Genomic DNA, 8,435 nt, shown 5'->3' with positions numbered 1-8,435 from the left:
TACATTTGAGTTTGTAGTTTTCAAGGTGTCTCAAATGAAAACTGTATTTTCTTGTATTAACATTACAGTCATTTAGCTGATGCTTTTATCCAAAGCGACTTACAGTGGTTAGGCAGTAGCATTAAGGGTCTTACCTAAGGACCTAACTGGAAGGTGTTAATATTTGTCCCCTGGGGGAATTGAACCCTGGCCTCCCACATGGTAGACTGATTCTCTGCCAACTGAACAAACCAGCTGCTAGCAATAATAATTGTGAAATTTTTCAGGGTGCGAGCAGATCATGGTGGAGAGAATGTTGGAGTGGCACGTCTGATGTTGACAGTGCGTGGTCCTGATAACGGAAGCTTTATTGCTGGCAAAAGTGTGCACAACCAAAGGTTTGTGAGACCTGCAAACGTCTTCAGCCTATATTAACCTGGAATCAGAGCTTGACAGATATTAAAGAAACATACTGTATACTTTTTTTTTATGTCACTGAATTTTTTTATATATACACAACTCACAAAAAGTTGGGGATATTCAGCTTTTTCTTTTATGTCGAATGTACTATAACTTTCACAGGTGAACTTAATTTTACTTTCAACTTTTGAATGCAAGTGATCAACTGTTTAATGTTTCAGTATTTAATGCAGAACATGCATGATTAACTACAAAATACTAAAGTATCAGAACCATGAATCAACTGCTAAATATTGTATCTAAACAGTCATCTTCATCATACTGCTTACATTTATACATCATCAAACAAAACCACACCAAACAACTGTTCAATTTTCTTTGAATAAAATGCTTGAGAAATTACTATTGCATACATTCATGATGTACCAGTGTAGCACAGATTTTTAAGTTTTCTATTAATTTTACACAGAAGTCAAATATCCATAACTTTTTGTGGGAAGTGTGTGTGTGTGTCTGTCTGTCTAGATATTTATCTACACACACGTATTTATTTACTTATACACAGGATGGAGAGGCTCTGGCGTGATCTTTGGATGGGGGTCACCAGTGTTTTCTACCATGTTTTGCACTCACTGGAGGAGGAGGACTTCTTGGATCTCAGCAATCCTCTGCACTTGTTTTGCTGCCATTATGTCTTCTTGCCTCGCTTGCAAGTTAACCTTGACATATTTCGACAAGGATGGGACAATCATCCAATGAGAACTGAGCAAAACCTCACACCAAATCAGCTTTGGGAAGTAGGACAGATGGTGCATCCAGTTGTTGACCCAGAGGTATTTAAATCTTATGAAATAATAATATGCTGTGTGCCTGAGAAATTACTACAGTTGCTTTCCATAACAAACCAGTGTAGTGATTAGCACCGCTGCATCACAAGACAGTCACTCTTTCGAGCCTCAGGGGATGGAGGAGTTAGAACGGGGAGATTTCTATGTGGAGTTTGCATATTGTCCAGGGTGTACCCTGCCTCTCACCTGGTAATTGCTGGGATAGAGTCCAGCTTCCCCATGACCCTGAATAGGACTAAGTCGTATAGAAAATGGTTTTCCACAAACTGTAACCTTCTCTCTGTTACCTTATTTAGGAGGTGCAAATTCCCTACATACAGTGGGAGGACAGTGGTTTTCTTCCTGATCCACATGCCGAAGTGCGGGTACCAGAACTGGGCAGCCCACTCACAGACGAGCAAATGGAGCTGCTGCGGGAACACATTAACCCTCTACAACCTTCAGAGTCTAGTGGCATGGACATTTACTTGCATACAGTGCAGTATGTGGAATCATTACTTGAGACAAGTTAGATGCTATGTAGATTGCATTATGTTGTTAATGATGAAAGCATTTCCCCAACTATTTGTTTAAAAAGGCCTTTTGCATAAGTATACCCATAGATTGACTACTGCAAAAGCAAATAAATAAATAAAAATATGCTTTAATTAGTAACTACATTGATCTTTTGCATTAGAGACTGATGGAAAAAACTTTCTAAACATGTATGCCAACATCACTGAAAACTTTAATATGTAAATAAAATTAATTTCACAGTGAACTTCCAGATGTTGATTGTTTCCAGCTTTCTTGGTAGTAAAGAATTCAGCTTCCTACATATCACCTGTGAAAGTTGAGTGTGAGACAAAGGCATATTTCAGTATGGACAGAAAAACACAATAAAAATATTTACTGAATGGACTTTAATGTGCACCTCAATGCACAGAAGGGGCAGATTAACCATTTTTATGATTGCCCCAAACTTTTTTGGAAACTCAACAAATTGACCACAGAGTTAAATGGGTGGTTGAGAAATCTTTCTAGCTCAAAAAGTTTTAAGTACTTCAAATAGGTACTTCCAGGAATACACATTTTTCACAAAACTTAATGTCAGACTTAATGTAGTGAACCATAAACAGTGTGTCAAAAGTGACTTGGTTAACATTTAAATGTCTTTTTCTAACATCTTTTCAACTTTTAACTAATCATTTAACAAAAGAAAATACCAGAACTCAGTTTTCAAACCAGACCAAAGCCTGTCTCTACAGATTTAAGACACACCATCATGTCTGCCAGTAGAGCAGAATAAGTACTGTAATGGCTTGGAAGGCGTAAACGCTCGTTACAGGTGGAGGAGGCGGGCAGGTGCCTTGGTCCAGTGGACTGCACTATTTCCAGCGTGAGGTCTTGGCATGGAACCTCCCAGCCAACCCAGAATCTCATGAGCTGGCGCAGATTGTCTAAAGATGCTATGAAAAGGTTAAATAAAGACATTTGGCATTTCAGATGCATGTTAACTTTTCCTGTTGAACTTTTGCAGCTTTGTGAAAATTAACATTACTGGATCATAAATTTGTGTGTCTCTACACAACATATGTAGAATTTTTGCTTTTATGTTGACCAGATACTATTTAGATACATTTCTCTGCAATGTGCTGTCAGTGTACCTGGGGAGTGATTTCAACTTCACATTCTCAGGGGAAAAGGAGCGGCACCACATCACGTCTAGAGGTAATCAGTGGCCAGATGCCCGTTTCTTTTAGTCCCTTTTTAAGGTGCTTTACTTGCACACTGAGTCGAGTGAGGACCTGTTGATTTTAACTTCATTAATGTTCTACTCAAGAGCTTTCAGAATACATTACTTATTTCTCCAGGTACACTAGGGAATTTACTGAAACTAGCTGACATAATAAAATAAATAACATTAAAAAGAAAGATGTAGACATATTTACTACCACATGAGAGAGAAGCTGCTGTAAGAGGAGGAGTTTATTTGTCCCTTTGGTTGGTACAGGGAAATACCATTCCATACATAGACTGGACACCCTTGAAGTCTCTTCCTCAGTCATTTCATCTTTCAGCAGCTAGAAGACACTATTATTATATGTCTGAACAGAACCAAAGATTAGTGGATTCCTTCTTTCTGCCTTATATGATATTTTAAAAAAGTGTGACAAAGTTAATTTAATGTGCTTACAAGACCAATGGTCTCCCGGTGGTCAATATCTGGGCAGTCATTCAGAGAAAGGTATGTTGTGGCCAATTCCTTTGAACCATTTGTCAAGGCATGCACCGCTGCCAAGCTGAGCCCTGACAGGGCTGGGCCTCCGTTAATTAGTGAGTGGCCAATCAGCCGACCAGCCATCACAAAAAGCTCACTCTCAACAAACACTGCTGATGTGGTTGGTACAAGATGATCAATTTCCCCTTCAAACATCGCAGTCGCTGCAGCATTTCCTAGAATATAAAAATGAAAAATGTAGGGTTTTATTACTTCCATCCACAACAAATGCACAATGCCACAGCTACTATCTCATGTGCCTGTCTCTGAGATTTATTACTTGTCAAGTTGTTAAAGATTACAGCACTTACAGCACTAAAAACATTAAAGATTGCAGTACATACCAAAGTACATTTTAAATCCCCTTTTCAGTTTGGTAATGGCAGATGAGATGATGTGTCTTGTCACACCTCTACCAACTGCTGCATCTCCTACAAAACAAATACTGGTTAAATCAAACAGCTGTTTTCAAGTGTGGTGGAAATTACTTTTGAAGTACTACCTTGAATGCGACAGCGAAAAGGAGCTGCCCATTGCATCTTGTCACGGTTATGCTTGTAGAATGAAATGAGTGACATAGCTCGCTCCTCGTCACTGTCTGTAGCATCCAGGGTGAGTATGAGAGTCCCCTGCTGCTTTCCTCCTTGTTTCAGTTGTTTGAGGAACAGCTGTACTGCCTTTTGTGGATTGTTCACCTCTTTCCACACTAACAAATTGATTTGAACAAAAGCATTATTTGTTGCTAATTAGAATATTCATACACCCACTCTTTAATGTTAGGACAAAATAGCATTTTAGGATTACTTTCATGATAATCTGCTACATCAAGCAACAGAGCTGTAACTTTGAAAATGGACAAGGCTGACTGAGCATGACCACAAAGTATTTATTTACGAAGCACCTTCATTAAAACAATGATCACACAAATTGCTATTCAGACAGTAAAACCAGCCATCCTGCATCAATTAATAAAGTGAGCTGTGGCCGTTGGAGAAACAAAAACCATGATTCACAAAATAATGCCATGTTTACCCTTAGTACTTTCAGTTTCTGCTGGTGAATAAGGTACAGGAGTTACAGATGATGGCCCTGGAAGGTCCGGGACTACCTCCAACACTGCTTCACTGTTGAATGCTCTTTAAAACAAATATAATATTCTGAGGTTTAGATATTTGCACTAAGTCACAAGCATATCTGTCTACAAGTTCATTATAATTTTTTAGGCCAATTTTTTGGTACACCCTTTTCTTTTGCGCATTATGACAGACCAATTTAGTTTTGATTAAAAAAAAAAACAAACAAAAACAACAACAATAACAAAAAGCAAAATCATTCTAATACCTGTCACAGCATTCACTGGCATGATAAGGGAGCACTGACTTTAAGAAGTTCCCCTGGCATATAGGGCAGATCTGTACATTAATAGACAAGAGTATATTCAACACAAACGTAAAAACGAATAACCGAACACGTGAAACTTTATACATTGTACACAGTCAATCTACTTTTCCACTCTCTTAATAATCCATATGTAAAAAATACCTCTCGTTCCCCCAAATTGTCCATGGTTGTTTCATGTCCCTCACAAATGTCATGTTCACTGTCTTCATCAACATCTGTAGGCTCGGCTTGCTCCTGTAAAAATCATGATGGATTGATTCAGTTATTGTTCTTTTAAACTACCAAATGACTGATGCTCAAAGCCTGACCTGACTTAGAAAGTACAAACCAGATGGTTACCAATAATACCCACAAAATAACATGGGGGGGAAAAAAACATTATGGGCAGGCGCAAACATCTGTGAACTTCCTTGAAGTTTGTCACATTGGGTTCTATTGTCAGTAAAACCGCAGGGCTGATAAAACATAATACCACTGGATTTGCAGCGTCGTTGATTTGTCTTTGATTATCAAGAAAATTCTAATAAATATGCCAAAAATTGTGTTGTGGTTGGCTACAATAAACATAATTATTCTAAAGATAAAAAGAGATTTTTCTTTGAGCTGCCGAAGAGACACAAAAGCCCAGAAAAATGCAATGACTGACTAGTGGCTTTTAAGCATGTTAACCTCTGACAATTTGTTCAGATCATTTTGTGACTGGTGAATAAAACATGTATTATGATATTGTGGTTTAGCTCTTGTAGATGTTTATGTACTGATGCCAAAAACTGGATGGTGGACATATAAGCCCACTTAGCATGTTTATATATATCCATAGGCATTTCTGGTCAGATAAGATGTCAAACAAATAATATAAAACATGAAAACATTAAAGTGGAAACAACTTACATTTGACACTTCTTTGCATTTTTCAGCGTGCAGTGCCAACATTTGTAGCGGCATGGTTGTGTTGCACTTAACACATGGCACTTGAGGCATTCTTGAAAATTCTGCAGCATCAAAGGGGAGAGGCTCTGTGAAAATTTCCTCCTGGAGGGGCACCAAGAATAGAACTATTTTGCCATTATTTGATGCAGATCGAAGTTGGTGGCCACTATAACCCTCTGCATCCATGGGTTTCACAGACAACCTTCTCTGGCCGCGTCCACCTGATAACAAATACAAAACAAAACAAAACAATAATTGTCCAACCCACAGCATTTAAGTTTTTTTTTTTTTTTTTGAAAAGGAATAATTTCAACCTGCTGCTTTGTGGAACGTCCATCTTCCATTAAGTGGTTTGAGTTTCAAAAACTCCTCCTCCATCTGTCTGACAATCTGGCACGCATAAAAGCACAAACCTTGAGTTGAGATGTAATTGTGGTAACTATTTCATTCATTATGCTACACACACACACACATATATATATTTACACAATTTCTTCTGGGATAAATAAAGTATTCTGATTATATATATATGTATATATATATATATATATATATATATATACATATATATATATATATACACATATATGTATATATATATATATATATATATATATATATATACTCATAAGAATAGTGTGTGTGCATGTGTATATGTATGTTTTGTACTATCAGTGCACAGACACAAAATAAATGCTACATTAAATATTATAACTAAATTAAAATTATTGTAATTGATTACCTGTTCATGTCTGCTTTGATCTGAAACAGCCAACACTCTTTTTCCTAATCCCGCATGGGCTAAGGTGAGCTCTTCGGAACCTCTAGGGGTGACATTGGTGGGGCCCGGCAGGACAAATATGGCAAGGTTTGTGTATTTTATGGGATGGCCAGGGCTGTTGATCCTGCCTTTGCCTCTCTTGGCCTCTGACTTATTAAAAAGGTTTGGAAATTGCCTTTAAAATTGAGGGAGAATTATTGGTTTGAGACCAGACACCAAAGATTCAAGTAAAGACTCAGTAAAATGGCCAAATTGCAACATAGTCCTGAAACATTACACTGAAATCACATGAAATGCACACTTACCAGCAGCCTTCTTAATTTTTAGTGAAAAGTATTAAATCTTACCTTTTTAATGCTTGGTTAACTCTCGAACTGTTTGGTGTGTTGCTGTGCCCTACAGATGGACTTGAAGTTGTTCCCACGTCATTACCACTGATTTACCTCCTCAGAGCTGACATTAAAGCCTGAGCCATATTCCCCACAATTTGCTGTAAAGATAACAAATAAGTCCATGATTTCTTAGAATAATCAAAGCCTGAGTTACAAATAAATTAGTGATAATGTGTACAGTATACTGTACGTGGGAATCAAATCTACGCTCGTTGCAGGCATTATTAAAACTACTAAATAAGGCATTACCGTAATCGTTCTAAAAAAATATACAGTAGTCTGGTGTTTAAAATGGCCGGGAAAGTGATTCAGATGTTTCTGCCTTTATTGACTGTGTTAGAAGTCTAACTTCATTCACTGCATAGTTAAAGACATCATAGCCTAAGTAAATACTGAACGTCAAAATCAGAGCAGATTGTAATCAGTGATTTATAACAGTGTGCAATAATGGAAAAACTAAAACAAGCGAACCTTCAGGATTTTGTTTAACCTGTTTGCTATCCTAAAAGAAAATGTGTTAATAAGAGCTAATTACCAACGAGGGTTCATCTAGCTCGATGCTTAGGCATCATAGAAATAGGTTAGTGTGGTGTAAATGTCGATAAAATCCGTTTAATGGCCTGAGAAAGTGTGTCCTAAAACTGACATTAAATAAAACGATTTAGCAACCATCTACTGTGCTAGCTTAGCTCAGGTACACGTATTAGCTCCTGCTAACAGAGCAATGTAAGGATGACAGTACACCAAACTATTAGACAGCAAACAGTATCCGATGTAATCAGATAAACCGCTTGTCTTATTATAATAGGATTGTAAAGTGTACATGTTTAACTTATTCTTACCTCAGATGGAAGACGACTGGGATGCCCCGCCATTACCGTCTTGCCTCTTGCTTTGACGTTCTGCCTTTCCCAGCCAAAGAACCACTACTCCACCTAGCGGTCGTTTCTTTAATTCATCTAATTACATTTGTACGGCTGATGAATGCCTATTTGTCTATATAAGACATTTAAAATACAGAAAAGCAAATGTAGGCCTATGTGTTATAATCAGTGGGCGATGAGCTACTCTTTTTGTCCTACAGAAAACCGCCTTTCCCAATTTGGCAAGAGTGGAGAAAATACTAGACTCCCATGAAAACCCAAACGACCCAGCTTTCCACCAGCTTTTAAACGCACCGTGTACGCAGGAAGCAGTGAGGCTACCGGAAGCGTTAAAAGAGTCTCAGAACCTCTCGAGCGCGAGTTAACAGATCTGTGCGTAACTGCATATTTGTCTGTGTGTATCAGGCGATTAGTGCACACGTATTTAACGATCCGTATGTGAATGAGCATTTTAAACTCGAAACTATTAGATTTGTGAGGTTGAGGGTAAAAACTTTGTGTGTAAAATATTAATGTTTGTGTATTTTTGTAATTTGTGCA

General features: G+C 37.8%; 3 long non-coding RNA genes across 3 annotated transcripts; all 3 read right to left on the bottom strand.

Annotated features, from left to right (window-relative positions):
• Positions 1–3,664: 3,664 nt before the first annotated feature.
• On the bottom strand, positions 3,665–4,083 carry LOC121645210. Its single transcript, XR_006011381.1, has 3 exons — positions 4,010–4,083; positions 3,852–3,938; positions 3,665–3,683 (listed from the first exon to the last, which is right to left on the bottom strand). It is a non-coding gene; the product is annotated as an uncharacterized LOC121645210 (long non-coding RNA).
• A 71-nt stretch (positions 4,084–4,154) lies between these two features.
• Positions 4,155–5,253, bottom strand: LOC121645206. The gene is made up of 4 exons (XR_006011376.1): positions 5,050–5,253; positions 4,849–4,919; positions 4,549–4,643; positions 4,155–4,213 (listed from the first exon to the last, which is right to left on the bottom strand). It is a non-coding gene; the product is annotated as an uncharacterized LOC121645206 (long non-coding RNA).
• Positions 5,254–6,173: 920 nt separating this feature from the next.
• LOC121645218 lies at positions 6,174–7,013 on the bottom strand. The gene is made up of 3 exons (XR_006011388.1): positions 6,967–7,013; positions 6,581–6,794; positions 6,174–6,228 (listed from the first exon to the last, which is right to left on the bottom strand). It is a non-coding gene; the product is annotated as an uncharacterized LOC121645218 (long non-coding RNA).
• Positions 7,014–8,435: the final 1,422 nt, after the last annotated feature.

The sequence above is a fragment of the Melanotaenia boesemani genome, chromosome 8 (assembly GCF_017639745.1).
Source record: "Melanotaenia boesemani isolate fMelBoe1 chromosome 8, fMelBoe1.pri, whole genome shotgun sequence".
In the NCBI taxonomy this organism is placed as follows: Eukaryota; Metazoa; Chordata; class Actinopteri; order Atheriniformes; family Melanotaeniidae; genus Melanotaenia; species Melanotaenia boesemani.
The sequence above is the reverse complement of the archived record's forward strand: the minus strand, read 5'-3'. Positions and strand labels throughout refer to the sequence as shown.